Source organism: Scyliorhinus torazame, chromosome 5, assembly GCF_047496885.1.
Source record: "Scyliorhinus torazame isolate Kashiwa2021f chromosome 5, sScyTor2.1, whole genome shotgun sequence".
NCBI lineage: Eukaryota > Metazoa > Chordata > Chondrichthyes > Carcharhiniformes > Scyliorhinidae > Scyliorhinus > Scyliorhinus torazame.
This window is the reverse complement of record NC_092711.1, coordinates 183,738,672-183,764,404: the sequence shown is the minus strand read 5'-3', so window position 1 is coordinate 183,764,404 and position 25,733 is coordinate 183,738,672. Positions and strand designations below refer to the sequence as shown.

The 25,733-nt window shown below is 47.4% G+C and overlaps 1 protein-coding gene across 6 annotated transcripts in view; it reads right to left on the bottom strand.

The window, feature by feature from the left end:
- Nucleotides 1-25,733, bottom strand: part of LOC140420791 (uncharacterized) — a 154,077-nt gene that overhangs the window by 4,342 nt on the left and 124,002 nt on the right. For 4 of the 6 annotated variants that reach the window (XR_011946567.1, XR_011946564.1, XR_011946563.1 and 1 more), the window contains 2 exons: nt 18,606-18,791; nt 16,680-16,818 (listed from right to left, as the gene is read on the bottom strand). The gene's annotated coding sequence lies outside the window, so the exon portion shown is untranslated. The remainder of the gene's footprint in view (nt 1-16,679; nt 16,819-18,605; nt 18,792-25,733) is intronic. The other 2 variants (XR_011946565.1, XR_011946562.1) reach the window with 1 other exon arrangement.

Below are 25,733 nucleotides of genomic sequence, written 5' to 3'. Positions count from 1 at the left end.
TGGCAATTTTAATGAAATCTCATCTAGGTCGCATCCCTGCTCGGCACAACATCGTGGGCCGAAGGGCCTGTTCTGTGCTGTATTTTCTATTTGTCCTCTGCATAAATACCGCCACCGGTATTCTCTTTCCATTCAAAAACGTGGAGGAGCCGTCCACATAAATTTTCAGGGGTGCGCACGTGTCTGTGGGCTGGGGTCTCTGGGGTATATTACCTGCTTTCCTGGGAGCTGACTTAGGTAGAAATCGACCTGTGTTGTGTTTTGTGGTGATGATCTTACACTCATGTGGGGTTCCTGCATATTGCAAATTATCGGCTAGGAAAGGCTAGGAATTCTGTTAAACTATTACAGACATACAAGCTATCCGAGTAGATGCCTGCTGGGGTCGGGAACGAGTCGGGGTGGTCTACAATATAAGCAGTTGCTGCCAGTTCTGCTGCCTGCGAGCCTAAGTGCCCAGGCAACTTTAATGAAATCTCATCTTGGGCGCGTCCCTGCGTGTCCTCTACATAAATGCCACCACCGGTAATTCTTTTTCCGTTCAAAAATGTGGAGGAGCCGTCCACATCAATTTTCAGGGGTGCGTACGTGTCTGTGGGCTGGGGTCTCCAGGGTGTATTACCTGCTTTCCTGGGAGCTGACTTAGGTATAAATCGGCCTGTGTTGTGTTTTGTGGTGATGATCTCACACTCATGTGGGGTTCCTGCATATTGCAAATTATCGGCGAGGAAGGTGTGGGTCTTGGTTCTTTTGACTGTAATGTCCCTTCCCTATAAAAGAAGGGTCCAATGGGCTGCGTGAATTTGGCTGACTGTGCCATCTTGAAGTCGACCGTCTAATAATAGCTGTGTTGGGGTGTGTTCAGTGAGAATGGTGATGGGGTTGAGTCCTGTAATGTAGGCGAAGCACTGTACTGCCCAAAAAACTGCGAGAAGGTGCCTTTCGCAGGCAGAAAATCCTTGCTCGACTGGATCTAACACACGTGAGGCGTATGCCACGGGGCGTAATTGGTCATGGCGTTCCTGGAGGAGTATGGCCGAAAGGGTTCGGTCGGTGCTTGCAACTTCGATTGCATACAGGGAAAGTGGATCTTGGACCTGTAATTCGGGGGCTGTGCTGAGGGCTTTTTTTTAAAGCATCCAAGGCATCCGTGTGCTGTGGAAGCCATTCCCAAGGTGCCTGCTTCTTGAGAAGTTCTGATAGGGGCGCTGCTTTTGTGGCGAAACCGTCGATATGGTTTCTGCAGTAGCCAACCGGTCTTAAAAATGACCGGAGGGCTGAGACATTATGGGGAAGGGGCAATTTTACGATTGAGTCAATTCTCTTTTGCTCGATCTCGCGTTTCCCATGTGTGATTACTGTACCCCATTAAATCACTTTTTCCTGCAAAATCTTGGCCATTTTGGGGTTGACTTTACATCCAATTGCTTTTAGGAGTGCTAGGAGTTCGGCGAGAAGTGAAATGTGCTCTTCCTTTGTGTCTGTCTGTAGTAGGAAGTCATCTACATACTGGACCAGACAATTGGTCGAGAAACTTTTGCTAGTCCATTTGCCAGCTGTCGGTGGAAAATGGAGGGGGAGTTGTGGAAGCCTTGTGGAAGGCACGTCCACATCTCCTGTTGTCCCTGGAATGTAAAGGCGAATTTGTACTGGCACGCCTTATCCAATGGAATGGACCAAAACCGTTGCTAATGTCCAAAACCGAAACATTTTTTGACTGGAGTTCCAGTTTGAGCATGGTCTCGGGACTTGTGGCTACCATGGGGGCTGCTACTGGGGTTACTTTGTTCAGTTCCCGGTAATCAATGGTCAGTCGCCATGATCCATCTGGTTTCCTGATGGGCCAAATTTGTGTGTTATTTGTGGAGGCTACTGATCTGAGTATGCCTTGATCAAGCAGACTCTCTATTACTTTTGAGATTTCTCCCTCTGCCTCTTGGGGAAACCATACTGCTTTTGGGGTCATTTGGTGAATTGGCCAATGATAAATTGCCCTTAATGTCCAAATTGCCCTTGGTGTTGGGTGAAGGTGTTGAGTTTGGGTATGGTGCTCTTTCCAAGAGCCGGTGCAGACTCAAAGGGCCGAATGGCCTCCTTCTGCACTGTAAATTCAATGATAATCTATGATTAATCGAGGACAAAGGTTCGGCACAACATCGTGGGCCGAAGGGCCTGTTCTATGCTGAATTTTCTATGTTCTATGTTCTATGTCTGTGGTTGGGACCTGTAATGTTTACCAAATCAGCTATTTTGCCACAGTCGTGCTTGTGCTGTGCAAATGCTGCTTTGTGTTGCTGCAGGACGTCCCTAACCTGTTGGGCAGCATGGTAGCATTGTGGATAGCACAATTGCTTCACAGCTCCAGGGTCCCAGGTTCGATTGCGGTTTGGGTCACTGTCTGTGCGGAGTCTGCACATCCTCCCCGTGTGCGCGTGGGTTTCCTCCGGGTGCTCCGGTTTCCTCCCACAGTCCAAAGATGTGCAGGTTAGGTGGATTGGCCATAATAAATTGCCCTTAGTGTCCAAAATTGCCCTTAGTGTTGGGTGGGGTTATGGGGATAGGATGGAGGTGTTGACCTTCGATAGGGTGCTCTTTCCAAGAGCCGGTGCAGACTCGATGGGCCGAATGGCCTCCTTCTGCACTGTAAATTCTATGATTCTGTGTTTGTCCTGACTAATGGGTAGAAGGTCGACCCAGAAGTTTCCAACTGAGCTAATCCTGTTTTCATAGTCTCCAACTGTGAGCGTAGCAGTGGCTCATGCTGCCTTTGCCATTCTCCAAACACATTTCTTCACTGGATCAAAAGAGAGGCTTTGGGAGTTCATAAAATCGATTCCAAGGATGTGTTCAGCTGTCTGGGGTAGGTCGACCAAAACTACTGGGTGTTTAGTTGTAATGTTCCCTATTTGTAATGCTGCAGGGTCTGTGATGTGTCCCTGTCGTAAATGACCTGTAAAACCGCTGAGTGTAATGGTGTCTGTTGTGGGCCATGTGTCTCGCTGAAACATCGTGGAGGAATTGAGTGTGGTGCGGGACCCTCCTGTGTCCCAAAGAAATTCTACAGGGTGTCCCCGGACTTTGCCTTCCACGACCGGTCTACTGGACTTGTCCCAAAGGGTGTCGCAGACCCAAGATGGGGTGCCCGTACACCGTCAGTCGGTGCCGTTCATGTCTATGTTCTCTGAACGGGCGCTAACACTATGGATTGGCTTTGCCCTATTCTTATTTAGTGTGCCTGTCTGTTGGCTTCTCTGCTGCTTTGGGGGCGCATTGCACTCTCGTGCAAAGTGTCCTAATTATCCACAGTTGTAACATTCCTGGGGTTTTGGCTGTGGTGGGCTGTTCCTGCCCTCATTTACCCATGTGGGGTTCTGGTGCGCTTTAACTGGATTCATATCTGCCTGCTCTTCATCTGGTTTGATAAATGCGGTTTTGCCTTGGACTGATTGCTCCCAAGCGCTGGACAATCTCTTCAAAACCCATTTCTCATTGTGGGCCTCGTCTGAAGGGTCATAATTTGCGTGAGCTCTCTCTCTCCTGCGTCTGTCACGTGAGAGACGAGGATTCAAATCCATGTAGCCATGTTATCTGGGGACAAATGGGCACGGGCTAACTCTCCGAAAACTGTGAAATGTATCAACAAGCGTCCAGCAAACGCTGTGGGGTGCTCTGTCTTCTTTTGCCTACATTTGTTTAGGCCTTCTACGGGTTCGCCTCTGTTATAGCCGAGCGCATCTAGGATCGCTGTGTGCATCTCTTGGAGTGTGCCTCCACCTACATTCCGTGGGTCGGGAAGGGCTGCCACGACTGAAGGGTCGAGCTTCACTTGTTCCTTTTCGTTCAGGCCGGACATGGTAGTCTGTTGTTTAACTCTAGAGAAAAACTGGTGGGGGCCTGATGTGGGAAGGAAGGGTGTAATTTTTCCACACGCGTCCCGTAATTGGGTTACGGTTAACGGGGTTGTATACAGGAAGTATGCATTTCCTTCTGCTGCGGTGTGTGGTTTCAGGGTTCATGGGGCTGTGTTCTGCCTGTTCAGTCGGGGGTTGGGGTGTTTTCCTCTTTTGGGGTTTTTCTTGCATACATGTCCCATGTACGTATCTGTGGGCAGTCTCATTTAACTCCTGCCAATCGGGGCCGTTTTCCTGGTCTAATTGGGTCCAAACGTACTTTGAAACCCATTCTGGACAGAAAGCAGAGATTGCAATTCTGCAATTTGCTTCCAGCACTTTGCGTGATCTACTGAGCTCTGCCTTTGTTCCGTCGTGGAAATATGGAGCGCTCGTAGGGCTGCTTTCAAATCATTGCACTGTTTCTGCAATATCTCTACCTGTTGCTCAGTTTCTTGTCTTATCAAGTCCGCACGTTGCGTGTCCTGGTAGGCCTTATCATACTGGGTCTGGAAATTACTCAAATCGGCGAGACAAGGCTGGTGTGCCCACTTGGCATCATCCACTTCTCTGTCCCTCGCTGCTAACTGTTAGCTCAAATCTTTATTCTCTTTCTCAAACTCACATCTCCCTCACTATTTCTGTCTCTCTCCTCTATCTCTCTACTGAGCATCCTAACGACCTCCTCTGTGCCTCGCAATTGTGCCAAGCAGGACACGATTGCCAACGGCTTGCGGGTTTTCCCTAAGCTCGTCTTGTGGATCTCTGACAGGTTCTCACACCAAGTATGTTCTGTACTCCCGGGACCTGTTTCTTCACTCGCGCAGTATTTGCTCCAAAGGGGCCATCCTTTCCCTTTGAGGTACTTTCTGATTTCCTCTTCCCATACGGGACACTGTCCTACTCTGCTGGTCGCTGCGACCTCAAATTCCTGGGGGTTCATAAGGCGTTCAATTGCCTTCATTGCCATTTTCTCTATCTGGGTTCTCTACTGAATTTGGAACAGGGGGTGATAAAGTGGTGATGTAAACACGGGTACGGCTTACGCGAATGTCAGCCCTACAAAACGCCCTACAGTTTTACGCAACAAAATCTCTCAGGTTTACCTTATATCCCTATTAGTATGCATGCATTAACACATTCCGAATCTCGGAGGTTTAATCAGTATTGTTCTTACAATTGTGGTTTTTCTGTTACTAATTGGATTCCAATTCAAATTTGGGTTCTCTCGGAGTGGTTCGGCCACTTCTAAGTCGAGTCCCGGCGGAGTCGCCAGTAAATGTTGCTAATTGTGTTTCTCTTAATTTGGCTCTGAAGATAGCGGCCAATATGGTCGCCTTCCTTAATTCTAAGTACGTTTTGCGCTAGAGTCGCCAGGTATCTTTCGATACCGCCACAAGGTTCAAAACCGAATACTGATCAAAGACTCGATACACCAGTTAGTAAGTTCAAACTCAATGCTCATTTATTTACACACACAGTCAAATATACTCATGCATAAACTCTACAAACTAAACTATCACTACTGCTAAAGCATATACTTAGCTTCAGGCGCCCACTCAGCTAGTGGAACAATGGCCGTTGTTCGGTTCTGAGGCTGCTGGGGTCGAATTGGTATGGAATAACAGCTAGGAGCGTCTATCTTGTAGCGTGCGTTGACCTTGGACTTACTTGTTCTGATGTTGCTGTTGGGCAGGTCCCTCCTTGGTGTGAGCCGGAGCCACAAGAGACCGATTCTTTCTTGGTGGATTCTTCTTATACCCAAAAGGGGCTTCGCAAGCTTTTGGGTGGGCCTTGAACTTGGCCCCAATTAACTGGGCCGTTTCCCAATCGTTCCTATCGATTTCCTCCAATAGAGGGGTGGGTGCCCTGATTGCTGGGTGTGTCCTAGGTGGCCGTTGGCCTGCTTTATTCTGGTCTCCTCTGGTGCCGGGGTGTCTGTCTTGGTATTGTTTGCTTAAATGTTACCCTTTTGTCCCCGGAGATAGTTTATTAGTATGGCAATGGTTTTGCAGTATCGGTCTTGTCTGGGAGCTACGGCTCCAATCAACAGACAAACCCTGCACCTGGTTGCTTTCTCAGTATTGTCCATTTTCCCTGCAATCTTTGTAAAGTGTCCATTTTGTAATCGGGAAGTGGCCATCCCAGATGGCTACAAATGGCACACATGCTGTCTGACTTCCTGTGTTTTCCAGCTTTTTCTCCTTTCACGAGCGGTGTCTCGTTGGATTTGGACTGGTTAGTTCCCTGTGGTTCATTGGCCTAGGGGTATGAGTCTCTGTGTGTTCTCATGGAGAGCTTGAAAGAGGTCCTGTGTTCAAATCCAGGACCAACCGACTGCTGTTTTGCTGATGACAGGACCGCAGTGCGTCGGATCTCAAACAACAATGCGTCAGAATACAGGAGAGAGATACAGAACGTCTTGGTGTGGTGTAACAACAACAATCTCTCCCTCAATGGCAGCAAAATTAAAGATCTGGTCATTGACTTCAGGGAGCAAAGCACTTTCCACACCCCTGTCTGCATCAACGGGGCCGAGGTGGAGATGGGCGACAGCTTCAAATTCCGAGATCCGAGAGGCCCAAATTCCTCAGTGTGAGCATCACCAGAAATTTTCATGGTCCACCAACGTCGATGTTTCGACCAAGAAAGCACAACAGCGCCGAAGCTTCCTTAGGAAACTAAGGAGATTTGGCATGTTCGCATTGTCTCTCACCAACCTTTACAGGTGCACCAGAGAAAGCATCCTATTTGGCCGCATCACAACCTGGTATGCAACTGCTCGGCCCAAGACTTGAAGAGACTACAGAGATTGTGAACACCACCGAGTCCATTACACGAACCCGGCTACCATCCATTGACTCTATCGTCACCTCCTGCTGCCTTGGGAAAGCAGGAAGCATAATCAAAGACCCCTCCTACCCAGCTTACTCACTCTTCCGACTTCATCCATCAGGCAGGAGATACAAGAGTTGTACGCACACTAACAGATTCCCAAACAGCTTCTTATCCGCTGTTAACAGACTGCTAAATGACCCTCTTATGCACTAATGGATACGGACATCTGATCTCTTCACACATCTTCACCCAATGCACGTGTCTATGTATTTACTTTGTGTATTTTATGTTTAACCTATTATGGGTTTTTTTCATGTACGGAATGATCTGTTTGAGCTGCACGCAAAACAATACTCTTTGCAGTGACAATAAACCAATACAATCCAATGTTATCCAAGATGCAGGTTAATTTCTCTGGTTTTCCTCTTATCCACTTTATTCCCTCTATTCTCTCGCTGTCCTTAGCTCACCAATATTAGCCAGTTAATCAAACCACGGTTCATCCCTGAAACAAGACAGATGTCCAGGCAGTAGATTGACAACGAATTGTGATTTTTTTGGAATTTCGAAAAACGGGAGGTAATCTGATCGAAACATTTTTTTGGAGAGAGTTTCACAGTGGAAGTGCTGATGGATTGTTTCCCCCTCATCAGCCCCCTCCTTCCACCTCTCCACCCGCCACCCCCCACCCCCACTCCACCCCACCCGGGTCGAGTGTCTAGAATTGGGCTCACATTCTCTGGATGATGTGTGAGCCATTTAGGATTGGGGTGAGGAGACATTTATTTCCTCACTGGAAGTCCTGGGAATAGAATCGAATAAAATAGAAACTCTACAGTACCGAAGGAGGCCCTCTTTTAACACAATAGTGAGAAAGGCTATTAGTTCTGACAATGTGGAGTCTGTATGGGTAGGACTGATAAATTCAAATCGGCAAAAAACATTAGTGGGTGTCATATGTAGACCCCCAAACTACAGTGGCGATGTTGGGAATGGCATTATATACAAAATTAGAGATGCATGTAATAAGGTAATATCGGTGATCATGGATGATTTTAATCTTCACATAGATTGGGCAAATCAAATTAGCCACAATGCTGGAGAGGAGGAATTCCTGGAGTGTATACGGGATGGTGTTCTTGAACAATATGTGGAGGAACCACACGAGAGTAGGCCATCTTAGACTGGGTACAGTGTAATGAGAAGGGGATCATTGCCAATTTGGCTGTGCGAGAGCCCTTGGGGATGAGCGACCATAACGCAATATTTTTTTAATCAAGATGGTGAGTGAAGTAGTTGATTTGGAGACTAGGGTGCTGAACTTTAATGAAGCAAACTATGAAGATATGAGGCGCAAGTTGGCCGCAATAGATTGGGGAGAGTTATTTAAAGGAATGACAGTGGATAGGAATGACAAATATTCAAGGAACGCATGATAGGACTGCAGCAACTGTTCATTCCAGTCTGACACAAAAGCAAAATGGGTAAGAGGGCCAATCCATTGCTTACAAAGGAAATTATAAATAGTATCCAATCCAAGGAAGAAACATACAGATTGGACGAGAAAAATAATAGGTCTCTGGATTGAGAGCAGTTTAGAATTCAGCAAAGAAGAACCAAGGGATTGCTTAAGAAGAGAAAATACAGTACGAAAATAAGCTTCCAGGGAACTTAGATTGACACTAAGTGTTTCGATAGATATGTGAAGAGAAAAAGGGTGGCAAAGAGAAATGTTGGCCAGGAATGCTGGAGAATGGAAGTTTTAGTGAGAGTGTAGAACTGAGGGAGATGAACATTAGTAGAGAAATGGTGCTGAGAACATTGATGGGATGAAATCGGATAAATCCCCAGGGCCTGAGAATCTGAATCCCAGAGTGCTTAAGGAGGTGGCTCTGGAAATAATGGATGCATTGGTGGTCATCTTCCGGGATTGCATAGATTCTGGAACAGTGCCTGAAGACTGGAGGGTTTATGTCACTCCAATATTCAAAAAGGGAGGTCGAGGGAGAACAGATAATTATAGATCAGTAAGCCTAACATCGGTAGTGGGGAAAATTCTTGAATCCATTATCAAGGACTTTCTAGTGGAACATTTAGAAAGCAGTGGCAGGATAAGTCAGAATCAGCATGGATTTTTGAAGGGAAAATCATGCTTGACAAATCTGTGGAATTCTTTAAAAATGTAACCAGTACAGTTGACAAGGGGGGGGTAGTCGAAGTGGTATATTGGACTTTCAGAAGGCTTTTGACAAAGTCCTGTTGAAGAGATTATTGTGCAAAATTAAAGTGCTTGGGATTGGGGGAAGTGTATTGAGGTGGATAGAAAACTGGTTGGCAGAGAGGAAACATAGAGTAGGAATTAATGGGTCCTTTTCAAATTGGCAGGCAGTAACTAGAGGGGTGCCACAGGGATCGGCGCTCGGACCACAGCTATTCACAATATATATTAATGATTTGGATGAGGGAACAAAATGTAACATCTCAATGTTTGCAGATGATACCAAGTTGGGTGAGAGGGTGAACTGTGACGAAGATGCAGAGATCCTACAGTGTGATCTGGACAGGTTGGGCGAGTGGGCAAATCTAATTTGGATAATTGTGAGGTTATTCACGTAACAGGAACAGATTACTACCTGAATGGTTGTAAATTGGGAGAGAGGCATGTTCAGCGGGGCCTGGGTGTCCTTGTCCATCAGCCACTGAAGGTAAGCATGCAGGTGCACCAGGCGGTTAGGAAGGCAAATGGTATGTTGACCTTGATTGCGAGAGGTTTCGAGTACAGTAGCAGGGATGTGTTGCTGCAATTATACAGGGCATTGGTAAGCTCACCCTTAGAACATTGCGTGTAGTTTTGGTCTCCTTTTCTGCGGAAGGATGTTCTTGCTCTCGAGGGAGTGCAGCGAAGGCTTACAAGACTGATTGCAGGGATGGCGGGACTGGCATATGAGGGGAGATTGATTAGGTGAGGATTGTTCTCGCTGGTGTTCAGAAGAATGAAGGGGCATCTCATAGAGACTGACAATATTCGACCAGGAATAGACAGGGTAGATGTGCCCAATGGTGGATGTGTCCAGAACCAGGGGTCACAGTCTGAGGATTCAGGGTGATCCATTTCGGACAGAGATCGGGAGACATTTCTTCACCCAAAGAGTGTTGAGCCTGCAGAATTCATTGCCACAGGAAGTAGTTGATGCTAAAACATTGAATATACTTAAGAGGCGGCTAGATGTAGCACTTGGGCCGAATGGGGTCAACGGCTCTGGGGAGAAATCAGCATTAGGCTACTGAGTTGGATGATCAGCGATGATCGTGATAAATGGCGGAGAAGGCTCGAAGGGCCAAAAGGCCTCATCCTGCTCCTATCTTCTATGTATGTATGTATTCGGTCCATCGAGCCTGCGACTTTCTAATGAGCACTTTACCAACAAACACTTCCCCATATTCCCATAAGTCCACTACGTAAGCTGCACAGTCCTGGACACTAAGGGGCTAGAGAGAATGGCCAATCCACCAAACCTGCATATCTTTGCATGAGAGGAAACCACAGCACCCAGAGGAAACCCACGTAGACACCAGATGAACGTGCAAACTCTCCATCAACCGTTACCCAAGCCGAAATGTAAACCAGCGGGCGCTGTGAGGCAGCAGTGCTAACCACTGTAGAACCGTTCCGCCCACAGGTCTGTGTATTCTCAGTCGATGAGGAGATTGAACGCTGAGATGGAGAGATTTTTAGATGCTGAGGGGATGGGGCGCTATCGGGAGTGGGAATGGAACTGGGTTTGAGGCTGAAATATTTGTTTCCCTGTAAATGGTAAAATCTGAGCCATTACCAATTGACTTTACGTTGCACCATGATCTCTATGATCAGGACTTTCCAGGCTATCTCTGTCCTTCTCTTTCTGCTTCCAGCTTTGCTCTCGAGCTGCTGCACAGGTGAGTATTACAGCTCAGATGCGAAACGCCAAATTTTCCACCTGTGATTCTGACTGTTTTCGACCAGGAAGGAAGACAGGATTTCTCAAAAGGAATAAAATGTCATTCGCTGGCCGGGAATCGAACCGGGGCCACTGCAGTAAAAACATCCAATCCTAACCACTAGGCCACCAGGGATATTGGCCATCAGTGCTTGATTACTGTCTACTCAGGATCACTTTGCATGGGATGTGGTGCTCATGAGCCTGATTCACTTCAAAACAGTGTGAGGAAAGTTCGGATAGTGTGGGCCCCTTTTCTTTTAACACAGGAGGCGAAGGGGAGGTTGAATTTATGTTTATAACATGATGAAGGACTGAGATAGCGTGGCTTCGAAAGAGCCATTTCCGTCAGCACAGAAATCAATAATTAGTGACATAGATTTAGAAATAAAGAAATCCTCACATTTATATAGCGCCTGTTACTACCACCGGAATCCCAAACTGTTTCCCAGTGAATTAAGTTCTTTTGAAGTGGATTCACTGTTGTAATATAGAAGGTTAGCCACTTTCACAAACAGCAACATCATAATGAGCAGAGACTCTGTTCCTGTGATGTTGATTGAGTGATAAGTATTGGACAGGACCCTGTTCTCTGTGAAAACAGTGACAGAATATTCTGCGTCCAGAGGGGACCTGAGTTGAAAATCTCAAACAAAGGACAGCACGTCCGCCAGTGCAGCGCTCTAGCAGTGCTCTTTGGGAATGTTAATCTAGATTGCTGTGTTCAAAGTCTTAATTTGGAGATGCCGGCGTTGGACTGGGGTAAGCACAGTTAGAAGTCTTGCAACACCAGGTTAAAGTCCAACAGGTGTGTTTCGAATCACTAGCTTTCGGAGCACTGCTCCTTCCTCAGGTGAATGAAGAGGTAGGTTCCAGTATATATATCTATGTCTATGTCTGTATGTATGTTTCCCGGAACCTACAGAGCTATAGAGAGACAGATAGAATGTCGGATTGGACTAGATTGCTGATTTTCTGCTGTTATGGGTATGACGGATCGAATGGCATACATGCTGTCTGACTTCCTGAGTTTTCAGCATTATCACTTTTCAGGGGCGATGTCTGATTGGCTTTGAACCACTTCTTGACCGGTGGCTTGTTGGTCTAAAGGTATGTTTCTGGCTTTGGGTGTTTTGGAGAGTTTGTGAGAGATCTCGGCTTCAAATTCCTAGCGAGGTTGTGATTGCTTTCCCATGTTGGCCACGACGCAGGTTCTGTTCATTTCTCTGCCATGCAGACGGCGGCATTGGTTCACATTGCATTTGGTTTCTGAGCCTGGGCACACTCAGCAGGGAATCTATCAACACAACACGCTGGAACTTTCCGGTGGCGGCCATGGCGTGAGCGTTTGCAAATTTGGTGGTCCCGCTCAAGATGGTATTTTGTGGTCATTTCACCTTCCAAATGGCGAAGTGTCTGTTGGCATGAAGTGCAGGTATGCCTATAGAAGGTGATACTCCCCTGGCTTGACTGGTGGATGGACCCACGAGCTGGGAGTGGGGCGAGAAGAAAAGAGCTGCTGGAACAGGAGAGTCCTTGTGGTGCGTCACAGGATAAGATGGCGGCGGGCAAGGGGGCTGTTCTGTCCGCCCAGTGGTTAACGGAGCAGCTGGTCGAATTTCTGAATGCGAAGTTCAGTCAGGAGAGGAGGGAGGCCCTGGAGGACCTGGCCAAAGTGGTGGAACGGATTAAATCGGGGATCGAGAGAGTGGAACAGAGGCTTGAGTCTCAAGCTGATCGGCAGTGGAATATGGGGAGGCCTCAACCAGGCTGGGCATGTGGAATGTGAGGTGGCTAAATGGTCCATTCAAGTAGTCACGTGTGTTTGCGCATCTGAGGAGTCTGACGGTGGACATGGCCTATTTGTAGGAGGCACACTTAAAGATAAGGGATCAGACAAGATTGAGAAAGGGATGGGTGGGGCAGGTGTTCCATTTGGGACTCAATATGAAGCTGGGAGGGGGGGGGGGTGCTTGTAAATAAGTGGGTGGCGTTCAAGGTGGTGAATATTGAGGCAGATTGGCGGGGGGGGGTGAAGGGTGTTCCGGTGGTCCTGTGTCTATACCCCAAACTACGATGATGTAGACTTTATAAGGCGGGGTTTGGGGAAGATTCCAGACCTAGACCCACGCCAGTTGATCATGTGGGGGAGGGGGGAATTTTAATATGGTTATCCAGCCAAGCTTGGACCGGTTGAACCTGAGGGCGGTGAAGGTGTCGTCAGTGGGGAAGGAGCTGAAGGGGTTAATGGAGCAATTGTGGGGGTGGGGGGGGGGGGGGGGGCGTCAGTCGAGGTTTGGGAGGCTGAGGGAGAAGCAATTTTCATACTTCTCCCACGTGCACTGGTGTACTCCGGATTTATTTTTTTTGGTGATGGATAAGGCGTTGTTGATGGGGAAGCTGACTCAGAGTATTCAGTGATCGTGCTTTCTGAACGCGCACCGCACTGGGTGGGTTTGCGAGTGGACTGGGCTGAGGGGCAGCGCCCACAGTGGAGGCTGGATGTGGGGCTGCTGGTGGATGAGGTGGTGTGTGAGTGGGTGAGGACTGGAATCCGGGGGTACGTGGAGCTAAACGATATGGGGAAGGTCACGGCCACCAAGCTGGTAGATGAGATCTTGAGGGTGATATTCAGAAAATATTCAGAGACCCCGGAGGCAGAGCTGTAAAAGGAGAGACAGAGGCTCCAGATGGAGTTTGGATTAGTGTCCACGGGGATGGTGGAGGGGCAGCTACGGATGGCCAGAGGGGCAGTTAATTAATAAAGTGATAAGGCAAGTAGAATGCTGGCCAACCAGCAAGAGGGAGATTGATAGGGTAAAAGGCGAGAAGGGTAAGGTGGTGTTGGACCCGGAGGGGGTGAACAGCATGTTTGAGGTTTTTACAGAAGATTATGTGAATTGGAGCCCCCGGCCGGACGGGAGGGAATGCAGCGGTTCCTGGACCGGCTGGAATTTCCCAAGGTAGAAGAGCAGTTGGTGCAGGGATTGGGGGCCCCAATTAGGTTCAGGGATGTGATGGGGAGTATGGGGGTGATGCAGGCAGGGAAGGCCTCGGGCTCCGATGAGTTTCCAGTGGAGTTTTCTAAAAGGTTTGGGGGTGACCTGAGGCCACTGCTGGTGATGGCATATAACGAGGCTAGCGATGAGGGGGGAACACCCCATACACTGTAGCAGCCTTCCTGCTCCCTGCTATTTAAAAAATTACAAGGATCTGGAGCAGTGTGATTCATACTGCCCAAAATCCTCATTAAACATAGATGCCAAGTTTTTGCCGAAGGTGCTGGCTTCGCAAGTTGCACACTGCATCCTGGGTGTGATAGGTGAGGATCAAATGGATTTTGTGAAAGGGAGGCAGATGTCCCAAAATGTGAGGGGGGTACTCAAGTAATTATGCTGCCTTCGGAGGGGCAGGAGGTGGAGGTGGTGATGGTGCTTGATGTGGAGAAGACTTTTGACCGGATGGCGTGGACATATCTATGGGAGGTGCTATAGGCGGTTTGGGTTCAGGTAGTGGTTTGTACAAGGCACAGGTCGCAAATGTGTTGAGAAACCAATTAAGTTTGAGGTGTTTTGGTTTGCATCAGGGGATGAGGCAGAGGTGCCCGCTCTCCCCATTGCTCTTTGCTTTGGCATTGGAGCTGCTGGCAATGACCCTTAGGGCATTGGAGGATTGGAGAGGGATTATGTGGGGTCTGCCAAACATAGTGTCTTGCTGTAGGCGGACTACCTGTTGTTATACATGTCAGTCTCATTAGGCGGTGTTGGGGGTATGATTGGGATTTTGGAGGAATTTTGCCGGTTCTCTGGGTACAAGTGGAATATGGGAAAAAGTGAGGTGTTCCCGATTGAGACGAGAGTGCAGGAGAAGCAATTAGGGGAGATGCCGTTCAAGGCTGTAGAGGCCAGTTTTAGATACCTGGGCATCCAGGTCACGCAGGGCTGGGTGCAGCCGCACAAGATAAACTTGACCCAGTTGGTGGAGCAGATGAAGGTTGACTTTCAGAGGTTGGATGTGTTGCCATTGTTGCTGGCGGGATGGGTGCAGACAGGAAAAATGATGGTGCTGCCAAGGTTTTTGTTCATGTTTCAGAACTTCCCAATCTTTATCCTGAACACGTTCTTTAAAAAGGGCTGATGAAAATGCACCGATCTCTGGGTTTAAGTGGGTGGGGAAAGCCCCTTGGGTCAGGTGGGCTTTTATGGAGCGGGGGTGAGGATTGTGAGGGGTGTGCAGAGACTGTTTCTTGCAGGGGAACGAGCCTAAGGGTGTTGTTGACAGTGCCTCTGCCATTATCACTGGCCAGACAGTCCGTGTGCTCAGTGGTGGTGTCAGCCTTACCGGTGTGGGGCACTGGAGGCAGCCCTGAGGATTGGAAGATGTCTTGGTATGGGAACCGATCTGTGACAACCATAGACAACCAAGCAGGAGGACCTGGTGGAAGAATACAAGTTGCCTAAGGGGAACGGTGTTAGGTACCTGTAGGTCCGAGACATTGTGAGGAGAGAGGTGCCGTCCTTTCCTGGGGTGCCACTCCTGGGGTTGCAGGATAAGATACTGTCGAAGGAGGTGTTAGGGAAGGGGAAGGTGTCTGAGGGCCAGGTGGAGCTAATAGACTGGAAGGGGGATATAAAGCATAAGTGGGAGGAGGAGCTGGAAGGGGAAATGGAGGCTGCGGCATGGGCGCAGGCCCTGTGGAGGGTGAATGCATCCTTGTCGTGTGTGAGGTTAATCTTCATAATAATCTTTATTATTGTCACAAGTAGGCTTCCATTAACACTGCCATGAAGTTACTGTGAAAATCCTCTAGTCGCCACATTCTGGCGCCTGTTCGGTTACACAGAGGAAGAATTCAGAAAGTCCAATTCACCTAACAAGCACATCTTGTGGGACTTTTGGGAGGAAACCGGAGTGCCTGGACGAAACCCACGCAGACATTGGGAGAACATGCAGACTTTGCACAGACAGTGACCTAAGCTGGGTCCCTGTCACTGTGAAACAACATTGCTAACCAAAACTAATTCATAGAGCACATATGATGGTAACACAGATGAGTAGGTTTTTCGGGGGGGTAGAGGATCGGTGTGTGTGGTGCATGGTGAGGCCGCGAATCACGTCCACATGTTTTGGGAATGTCCAAAGCTGAAAGTTTCTGGCAGGGATTTTCAGACGCAATGTCCAAACTGCTTGGGGTGAAGGTGGTCCAGAGGTAGCAATATTTCGGTGATTGCGGTACCGGGAATCCAGCGGCCAAGAGAGGCCGATGTCTTTGCCTCAATCTCCCTGATAACCTGGAGGCAGATCTTGCTCGGATGGAGGGCTTGGAGCGTCGAAAGCGGGAGGGAGGGAGGGGGGGGGGCGGGGGCGGTGAGCAGCCTGGCAGAATTCTTGAGGCTGGGGAATGTCAGGTTCGACCTGAAGGGGTCGGCTGGTGGGTTCACTCGGAGGTGGAAATCGTTTGTTTATCTTCAAGGAGGATTGAAGGGCAGCAAAGGGTGGGGAAAGGGGAGGTGAGGGGTTTAAAATGGGGAAGGCAAGATGGGGAAGGCGGTGAATTTGGGAAAGCAGTCGGGGAGAGTGGGCATTGGTTATTTATAAGGTTGTATGATTGATCGTTGTTCCAATTGGCTGGAAAAGTCACTTGACTTACAACTAAACTTGTCACTTTGTTAGAAAACTTGACTCTGAGGAAGAAAGTCTGAAATTAAAATAAAATATTTTATTGCAGGGGCTGGTTTAGCACAGACCTAAATAGCTGGCTTTTAAGGCAGGCCAGCAGCACGGTTCAATTCCCATACCAGCCTCCCTGAACAGGTGCCGGAATGTGGTGACTAGGGGCTTTTCACAGTAACTTCATTTGAAGCCTACTTGTGACAATAAGCGATTTTCATTTCATTTTAAAAATGAAGTTTTCATGGGTGAGAGAGGAATAACTCCGAACCGCGCAGAACTCGAGGAATGACGAAAAACGTACCTGGCTTCATTGAGAAAACACCAACACCAATACCTGAAACCTGGGCTGCGAACAGGGGCTCTACACTTGCAATAACAGCGGAATTCTGCGGTGCTGGAAAGGTGAAAAAGCTGAAAATGCAGCCTCTTCACTTCCTGACCTGCAATCAGAACAGCAATGAAATTGTCAAACACTAACCACCAGACCAGCAGGTTACAGCGTGTTTTGCAATTTGCTTTATCAACGTTCCTTTTGCTATTTTGATTTTCACGCCAGACCACTTTCACCACAAACAAGTTTTTCCTGAAAAATGGCACTTTCTGTTTGAGCACATGTAACTTGTTCAGCCAAAGGATCCAGCGCAGTGTTTCTGTCGTGCAGTGGTTATCCCATTAACCTGCCACAAGCAAATACTTTCGGTGGGAAACAGTGCAGAAATATTTCCGAATGCTTTTGATTTCAGACTAAGGGAAATATTTGGTGAATCGTGTTATTTACTGTGTATTGTTTGATTCTAAAGTTAGAAGTGACTCGGTAAAAAGATCAAAGGGGAAGGTCTTTGATAAAGAGACAGGCAGGATGGATTAACTGACATAGGGAACGATGGACAAGCCAACATTGAGCTGCTGATGGTGTTCAGAGTCAATGTTTTCACCGCCAGGGCCCGGGCTCGATGGCAGGTGGTAAAAACGTTAACTCATTGGATGAAACCAGGTCTAGCATCCTATGTGGAGTGAGAAACAAAGTTAATCTTCCAGCACGATTATCTTTCATCAAAGCTGGAAAATTAATCAGGTGGGAAAGAAGTCCAGAGGTGAAGGGACGGGAGTAAAAGGGCTAGATAGATTACAAAGCAGGAGAGAGAAACTGATTGAAGGGATGATGGTACAAAATGTGACTGGGAGTGGGACAGACTTTTCAGTACAATTTACACAATTTGTGCTTGAGTCACAATTAAAGGTCACACCAACTTTCGAAATCTTATCAGTGTAAAGTGAATCTGAAAATGAGCAGCATGGGGTTTGTGTTACCGAGTGATTTGGTTGCCATTGTTTGTCCGCCAGGCTTGCAATTCAAATTGTGTTGCATATTGAAGCACACCTCGTTTCAAAACGAGGCACAAAGCGGAAAATATTAAATACAGGATCAAATCGTGAGTATCACAATATTTGAAAGATGTGCAGCTAAAAAGTGGAAGATATCAGTGATGTTATAGATGATTGAGTGAAAAGTATTGGATTGTTTGGTACCTAGTGGTCAATATCCTTTTCCACCATCGCGTTCAATGTTCTTGTTTTGCTGAGACCTGGACGTGGCTGGACATTATGCCCGGCTAGCTCAGTCAGTGGAGCATGTGACTCTTAATTTCACAGTGTTGGGTTTTAATCCAACGTTGGGTGCCATTGCTTTTAAGCTTTCCTGGTGAACTCCAGCTCTCCATTCCTCCAGCTGTATCGCCGTTCAAACTGAGCGTTTCTCTATCCTGCTTTGTTAATATCAATGCTCCTGGTTTATGAGTGATAACTGACTTTCCTTAACTGGGAATGCGAGAGACAAGTTTGTAGTTAAAAGTTTGTTAAAAGTGACACGTTCCACCCAAGACCCTGAACCAACAAAACTGCTCAGAAACACAGAATTAGAATGGCCTGGTGGACTGATAGCGGCGGGTCGACGTGAAACAGGATCCAGACGAGAATGATCTGATTTATTATATGAGGGTAGAGTGTTCGGAAACTCCTTCTGAACCATATTCACTTCACAGTTAGGTGTGGGGAGATACCTAATATGGTGAGCTTGTGTTCTTTGAAACAGAGGAGGCAAAGGGGAGGTTTAATTCTGGTTTAAGACATGATGAAGGATTCAGATAGAGTGGCTTTGAAGGAGTTATTTCCGTGAGCACAGAATCAATAACCAGGGACATAGATTTAGAAATAAAGAAATCCTCACATTTAGATAGCGCCTGTCATCACCACCGCAATCCCAAAGTGCTTCCCAGTCAATTAAGTCCTTTTGAAGTGTTGGAATGCGGGACGCTCAGCGGGATCAGAGATGGGGTGACACGCAGTGCTCTGTCGGAGTGTTGGCCTAGATTGCTGTGTTCAAAGTCTTAGTGATTGGATTTGGCCTCGTATCCTGTTAACATAGAAAGGGTTACTCTTATAACCAACCATACAGGAGGGAACTGTAACCTCAGAGTCCCTGAGGCCTCACCTGAGTACGATTTACCCAGATGAGGGGCATGGTGCTACTGACCCCCTTTTCCTAGGACTGCTGGGACATAAATACTCGGTCCTGGGTCTGACTCCGGGCGTGGGAAACCCTTTTGGGGTATAGGTGGTGTAAATAGTAAGGAAGATAAATCAGAACTTTTCTGCAGTCACCTCTTCTGATTGGTCGCTTGCCTGAGTCTTCACACTGGCGACAAAGATTTAATGGAGCTGCTGGAGGCGCAATTTCCTCATGGCTCCATCGATGAGACCTCAAGAGACCTCCATTCAGGCAACAGATATGCTATTCATTGGTAAGGTCTGACGCTGAAATGGTGGAATGGACCCAGTATATTGAGCGAACGTGCTGTTTTTTTCGTCTGACTAACATAGTCAGGGACGACAGGCGGATGGTGGCCTTCCTCACGGTTCCCAGTATACAGACTTACAGCATTATCAAAAGTTTAACTTTTTCATTGCATATTCTCCCCGTGTCTGCGTGGGTGTCACAACTCAAAAATGGACAGGGTAGGTGGATTGTCGCTAAATTGCCCCTTAATAGGAAAAAGAATGAATTGGGTACTAAAAAAATTAAACTTTTCGCGACTCATTGGACACACGCCAGTTTCCGCATCTCGTTCTGCTGGTCGACAACTATTTTGATCCTAAACCGCCGCTTATCGTTCGTCGGTTTCGTTTCCACATGGCTTTTCAACACTTCAGCAAACCTGGAACGGACTTTCTGGGCCATTTGCGAAAACACACCGAGTTCTGCGAGTTTGGCCCAACATTATCTGAAGCACTCAGAGACTGTTTGGTTTGCGGGATCAGAGATGGGGCGGCACAAGAGCGTTTGTCGGAGCAGACGCCAGCCAGAAATTGCACCCACACACCGCCCGGAAGACCGTCCCAGAGGTCGGACGCATTTCGTCGATGACGAGTTGGAGGAGGTCCATTGCCTTTACTGCATTTCGGCAACACAGGTGACCCCTATCCAAGTGACGGTCTGGATCAAAGGTTTCCCGATATCAATGCAGCTTGTTACTGGAGTCGTGGATTCTGAAATCAGCCTTCCCATGTAAGACTATACCTGCTCATGAACAAAGAATACAGCACAGGAACAGGCCCTTCGGCCCTCCAAGTCTGCGCCGACCATGGCACCTGTCTAAACTAAAATCGTATGCACTTAGGGAGTCCGTATCCTTCCATTCCCACCCTATTCATATATTTGTCTAGATGCCCCTTAAATGCCGCTATCATACGTGCTCCCACCACCTCCCCAGGCAGCAATTTCCATATATTTGCCACACTCCGTGTAAAAAACATGCCTCGCACGTCTGTTCTAAACTTTTCTCCACGTACTTTAAACCTATATCCCCTAGTACTTGACTCTCCAACCCTAGGAAAGAGCATCTGATAATACAATCTGTCCATGCCAGTCATAATCTTGCAGACCTCTATCAGGTTGCCTGCCAACCTCCGTGGTTCCAGTGAGAACAGACAGAGTTTATCTAACCTCGCCTCACAGCTAATGCCCTCCATACAAGGCAGCATCCTCGTAAACCGCTTCTGTACCCTCTCCAAAGCATCCACATCCTTCTGGTAGTGTGGCGACCAGAATTGTACACAATATTCCAAATTTGGCTTAACTAAGGTCCTGTACAACTGCAACATGACTTGCCAATTTCTATATTCAATGCCACGACTGATGAAGGCCAGCCTGCTGGATGCCTTCTTGACTACATTAGCTCCACATGCGTTGCCACTTTCAGTGATCAGTGGACATGCAGGCCCAGATCTCTACCTGTCAGTATTCACAAAAGTTCTACCATTTATTGTGTAATTCCCACATGCATTGAATCATAGAATTTACAGTGCAGAAGGAGGCCATTCGGCCCATCGAGTCTGCACCGGCTCTTGGAAAGAGCACCCTACCCAAGGTCCACACCTCCACCCTATCCCCATAACCCAGTAACCCCACCCAACACTAAGGGCAATTTTGGACACTATGGGCAATTTAGCATTGCCAATCCACCTAACCTGCACCTCTTTGGACTGTGGGAGGAAACCGGAGCACCCGGAGTAAACCCACGCACACACGGGGTGGATGTGCAGACTCCGCACAGACAGTGGCCCAAGCCGGAATCGAACCTGGGACCCTGGAGCTGTGAAGCATTTGTGCTAACCACAATGCTACCGTGCTGCCCTTCCAAAGTGCATTACCTCACACTTGTCCGGATAAAACTCCATCTGCCATTTCTCTGCCCAAGACTCCAACCAGTTTATATCCTCCTGTATCCCCTGACCATCCCCTTCACTATCCGCAACTCCACCAATTTTTGTGTCATCTGCGAACTTACTAATCAGACCAGCTACATTTCCTTCCAAATCATTTGTATACTCTATGAACAACAAAGGCCCCAGAACTGATCCCAGTGGAACGCCGCTAGTCACAGCCTTCCATTCAGAAAAGCACTCTTCTACTGCTACCCTCTGACTTCTGTGCCCAAGCCAGTTCTGTGTCCAACTTGCCAGCTCTTCTCTGATCCCATGTGACTTCACAGTTTGTACCAGTCTACCATGAGGTACCTTGTCAAAGGCTTTGCTGAAGTCCATGTATACAACATCTACTGCCTTGCCCTCATCTATCATCTTTGTCACTTCCTCGAAAATCTCGATCAAATTAGTGAGGCACGACATCCCCTTCACAAAACCATGCTGTCCATCACTTATAAGTCCATTTGTTTACAAATGTGAGTAAATCTTATCCCTAAGAACCTTTTCCAACAATTTCTCTACCACTGACGTTGGACTCACCTTACGTGATGCCGCCGTCCTGCTGGTGAGGTATACCGGGGAGCCAATGGAGATCGTGGGCCCCTCAGTGGTCACCATGGAATACAGGTCCCAGTCAGCAAACGTGCCATCGGTGGTAAAATGTTCGGATCCAAATATCCTGGGGCGTGACTGGCTAAAACGCCTCCCGGTGGACTGGCAGAAAATATGTTGGATGTACCCCAACAGGGTGGACACGGAGGTAATACAGGAAGGTCTCGGTACCATTCGTGGTACCATTCGGGGGGAGGGTGTCTCTGCCAAGATATCAGTAGATCTGGAGGCCCAAGCATGCTATTTTCGGGCCTGCCCCATTCTCTAAACTTTGAAACCAAAATTCAATACAGAACTGGACCGTTTGGAGAAGTTGGGAATCATCCACCTGTTGCAATTTGCAGATTGGATCATGTCATTTATGAAGCCGGACGGTTCCGTCCACCTGTGCGGCGATTATAAAATGACCATCAACCAAGCGTACCACCTGGATCATTAACTGGTGCCAAAGGTTGACGACCTCTAGCACAGCACCAAGGTCACAGGTTCGATTCCCCGCTGCGTCACTGTTTGTGCGGCGTCTGTACGTTCTCACCGTGTCTGTGTGGATTTGCTCCGGGGGCTCTGGAGGTGAGGGCTTAAGTGGTTTGGTGCAGAACCGATGGGCGGAATGGCCTCCTTCTGCACTGTATGTTCCATGTGCAATGTTTAGTAGATGTGGGGCTGAGGAATTAGTTGAGTTGCTCAATCCAGAGAGCCGACATGGGGACAACCTGCTCAATGCAAGCAAACAACTGTCCCATTTCCACGTGCATTTTGCACCATCATCCCTTCAGGCAGTTTCTCTCCCCTGCCCTGTAGCCTATCCCAGTCCTTCCTTTTGGTCCTTTCACTACCTACCCTCCGCTTCATACATCCAGCATTTGAAGTGTTCTGCTTTTGATTAGTTGAAGAGTATGGAGAAATTGAAATTCTTTAACAGAAGGGTTTCAGATCTTTGTCTATCCGGCAACCTTATGGCAAAATCCCAACGTGAACAGAACAGTCACCAGCTGAAAGGTATATACATTCACTCAGTCATTTCATTCACAGTGACACAAGAGAAAGAGACCACTAAGTCACATAATGTGGATGAACAGATTCACCGAGTTTTCCATGTACTTACACTCTGTAATAGTCATAGAGTTATTATATGAGTGTCACGGTAGCACAGTGGTTAGCACTGTTGCATCACAGTGCCAGGGTCACAGGTTCGATTCCTGGCTTGAGTCACTGTCAGTGCGAAGTCTGCACATTCTCCCCCTGTCTGTGTGGGTTTCCTCCGGGCGCTCCGGTTTCCTCCCACAAGTCCCGAAAGACATGCTGTTAGATGAATTGGACATTCTGAATTCTCCCTGAGTGTACCTGAACAGGTCCCAGAATGTGGCGACTACGGGATTTTCACAGTAACCTCATTGGGCAGTACGGTAGCATTGTGGATAGCACAATTGCTTCACAGCTCCAGAGTCCCAGGTTCGATTCTAGCTTGGGTCACTGTCTGTGCGGAGTCTGCACATCCTCCCCTTGTGTGCGTGGGTTTTCTCCGGGTGCTCCAGTTTCCTCCCACAGTCCAAAGATGTGCAGGTTAGGTGGATTGGTCATGATAAATTGCCCTTAGTGTCCAAACTTGCCCTTCGTGTTGGTTGAGTGGGGTTACTTAGGGTTATGGGGATAGGGTGGAGGTGTTGAACTTGGGTAAGGTGCTCTTTCCAAGAGCTGGTGCCGACTCGATGGGCCGAATGGCCTCCTTCTGCACTGTAAATTCTATGATAATTGCAGTGTTAATGTAAGTCCACTTGCGACACTAATAAAGAATATTATTATTAGCATGGAAAAAGGCACCTCGTGTCTGTGTCAGCCATCAAGAACCTTTCTATTCCACTCCATTTTCCTGCACTTGGCCCATAGCCTTGTATGCTGTGGCATTTTAAGTGCTCATCTACATTCTTCTTAAATGTTGTGAGGATTCCCGCCTCTACCACCTTTCAGGCAATGAGTTTCAGATTCCAACTATCTTCTGGGTGAACATGTTTTTCCGAACATCCCCCCTGAACAACCTGCCCCACGCGATAAACCCAAGCCCACTGATTATTGACCCACATGCTAAAGGGAAAAGAACGTCCTATCCACTCTATCTATGCCCCTCATAATACAATTCAATCGGGTCCCACCTCAGAATTCTCTGCTCCAAAGAAAACAACCCCAACCTATCCTGTCTCTCTTGAGAAAAAAATATCAGAGGGTATCAAACTATTCAGAAGGACAGAGTGGATGGTAAGGGAGGTGGTGTAGCTCTGTAATTTAAGGATGACATCCGGGCAACAGTAAGGGATGACATTGGTGCTATGGAGGATAAGGTTGAATCCATTTGGGTGGGAATCAGGAATAGTAAGGCGAAAAAGTCACTGAGAGGAGTAGTCTATAGGCCACCAAATAGTAACATTATGGTGGGGCAGGCAATAAACAAAGAAATAACTGATGCATGTAGAAATGGCACAGCAGTTATCATGGGGGATTTTAATCTACATGTCGATTGGTTTAACCAGGTCGGTCAAGGCAGCCTTGAAGAGGAGTTTATAGAATGTATCCGCGATAGTTTCCTAGAACAGTATGTAATGGAACCTACGAGGGAACAAGCGGTCCTAGATCTGGTCCTGTGTAATGAGACAGGTTGATTCAGGATCTCATAGTTAGGGATCCTCTCGGAAGGAGCGATCACAATATGGTGGAATTTAAAATACAGATGGAGGGTGAGAAGGTAAAATCAAGCACGAGTGTTTTGTGCTTAAACAAAGGAGATTACAATGGGTTGAGAGAAGAACTAGCTAAGGTAGACTGGGAGCAAAGACTTTATGGTGAAACAGTTGAGGAACAGTGGAGAACCTTCCAAGAGATTTTTCACAGTGCTCAGCAAAGGTTTATACCAACAAAAAGGAAGGACGGTAGAAATAGGGAACATCGACCGTGGATATCTAAGAAAATAAGGGAGAGTGTCAAATTGAAGGAAAAAGCATACAAAGTAGCAAAGATCAGTGGGAGACTAGAGGACTGGGAAATCTTTAGGGGGCAACAGAAAGCTACTAAAAAAGCTATAAAGAAGAGGAAGATAGATTATGAGAGTAAACTTGCTCAGAATATAAAAACAGATAGTAAAAGTTTCTACAAATATATAAAACAAAAGAGTGGCTAAGGTAAATATTGGTCCTTTAGAGGATGAGAAGGGAGATTTAATAATGGGAGGTGAGGAAATGGCTGAGGAACTGAACAGGTTTTTTGGGTCGGTCTTCACAGTGGAAGACACAAATAACATGCCAGTGACTGATGGAAATGAAGCTATGACAGGTGAGGACCTTGAGAGGATTGTTATCACCAAGGAGGTAGTGATGGGCAAGCTAATGGGGCTAATGGTAGACAAGTCTCTTGGCCCTGATGGAATGCATCCCAGAGTGCTAAAAGAGATGGCTAGGGAAATTGCAAATGAACTAGTAAAATTCACTAGACTCTGGGTTGGTCCCAGCGGATTGGAAATGAGCAACCGTGACACCACTGTTTAAAAAAGGAGGTTTGCAGAAAGCGGGTAATTATAGGCCAGTGAGCGTTACTTCGGTATTAGGGAAGATGCTGGAATCTACCATCAAGGAAGAAATAGCGAGGCATCTGGATGGAAATTGTCCCATTGGGCAGACGCAGCATGGGTTCATAAAGGGCTGGTCGTGCTTAACTAATTTAGTGGAATTGTTTGAGGACATTACCAGTGCGGTAGATAACGGGGAGCCAATGGATGTGGTATATCTGGATTTCCAGAAAGCCTTTGACAAGGTGCCACACAAAAGATTGCTGCATAAGATAAAGACGCATGGCATTAATGGTAAAGTAGTAGCATGGATAGAGGATTGTTAATTAATAGAAAGCAAAGAGTGGGGATTAATGGGTGTTTCTCTGCTTGGTAATCAGTAGCTAGTGGTGTCCCTCACTGATCAGTGTTGGGCCCACAACTGTT